General features: G+C 40.6%; 1 protein-coding gene across 1 annotated transcript in view; it reads left to right on the forward strand.

Annotated features, from left to right (window-relative positions):
- The window catches only part of LOC106536767 (tandem C2 domains nuclear protein), a gene marked incomplete at its 5' end in the record, with an annotated part of 8610 nt that overhangs the window by 3152 nt on the left and 3832 nt on the right, over positions 1-1626 (forward strand).

Consider the following 1626-nt stretch of genomic DNA (forward strand, 5'->3'; position numbering starts at 1 on the left):
ACAAACACCTGCTGATGTGACAGGCACAAGCTGGTATAGAAAACATATTTGAACTTGGTCAAAGTTCATTCTGCTGCAGGCAAAGCCATGCTGCAATCACATGCTACGTGGCAATGCACACTTGTTTTTACATGGTAAAAACCCATGTCTAGTTGATGTCTGAGATTATTTGGCCCAGACCAAAACAAGGCAACAAACAACAGAACTGTCCTTCCCAAAAATGTAAAATGTTTGTCCATCCTTTATTTTATTTTATCTGATTCTTTTCTTTTTATTTCGTGTCTTTGTTTTTTTTTTCAAAGGTTGAATTTACTGACGTACACACTGGGTTAACGCTTTATGCCACTTACTGCTAATAACTAATGTGTGGCCTCAAAGAGCTTAATTAGAAGTTTTGACTGTTTAATTTTTATTTTTTATGCCATTTCTCTATTTCAAGTTTTAATTTGAAGGTTTCTTAAAATGTGGAAGGATAAGGTATGTTCAAAACAAACTTAAAAATGTTTATCTTATTTTTCTTATCTGTGTTGTGTTTATTAACTGTTTTAAAGTCTTTGTTGAGTAAAGGTTTTATGTTCCAGAGGGTCAGTGTGGGATTCGTCAAAGCTCAGTTAGCTCACAGTGAACTCATTGTTGTCTGCACAGCACCACTACACAACTGTTGACACCTGAGACATGAAGGCCAGGCATGAAGCTGCAGTGAACTGCAGAAACTGCAGGTTGTATCTTTGTTCACAACATCTGCAGACAAGTCTGAAACAAAGAGGAGACAGGGACTGTCCTCTCTGTCCTCTCTGTCCTCTCTGTCCTCTCTGTCCNCTGTCCTCTCTGTCCTCTCTGTCCTCTCTGTCCTCTCTGTCCTCTCTGTCCTCTCCTGGTCTGTAGAAACAAGTCTCAGTGTTTCAGAGGACTTTATGTGAGAAGTGTCTGATCAGGGCCTCAGGCAGAAAGGAGTGCACAGCTTTCACAGTAAAGGTTAACGTACGGACAAATTTAGAAAAGTGCTCCACACCAACATATTCAGATGTATCAAACTGTGCACACGCAGGTTCCTGCTCACCTTTCCTTTATACGTCCTAATGAAGGTGGAGCTGAGACACCTGAGACTCCTCCCCCTGACACGCCTCCATTTAAATCTGTAAAACAGATGTAAATGTGTCCAGGTGTGAGATTCTCCTCAGATTGTCTCTCTGTGGGATCAGACATGAGTTTACATGCAGGAAAATTATACATTAAATGGAGAATGAGTGAGAAAACTGTCTAAATAAGGAGTGGGGTAACATTGTTTTATGTGGTGCATTCACACAGGATAACCAAAGCCTGAGATTTTCCTGAAATTTACAGACATCTCCTGAATGTGATGTTGAAGCCTGGTTAGTTGTTGTCTATTTGGTTGAACATGGTGTTGAACGGACGTAAAAAAAAAAAACAACAAACATCATGTTATCCACTTTTTCCGCTCTCCTTTCCTCCTGCGTTACAGCAGCACTGTCATCTCCACACACAGACCCCCACCCCACCCCCACCAGTGGGTACCAGTGGTAGTCTACAGATTTTTATCTAAAGTTATAGATTTTTGAGGCTCATTAGACGGTAAATGTCCAAAGGAGTTGACACATATGAACA

The sequence above is a fragment of the Austrofundulus limnaeus genome, unplaced genomic scaffold (assembly GCF_001266775.1).
Source record: "Austrofundulus limnaeus strain Quisiro unplaced genomic scaffold, Austrofundulus_limnaeus-1.0 Scaffold1963, whole genome shotgun sequence".
NCBI lineage: Eukaryota > Metazoa > Chordata > Actinopteri > Cyprinodontiformes > Rivulidae > Austrofundulus > Austrofundulus limnaeus.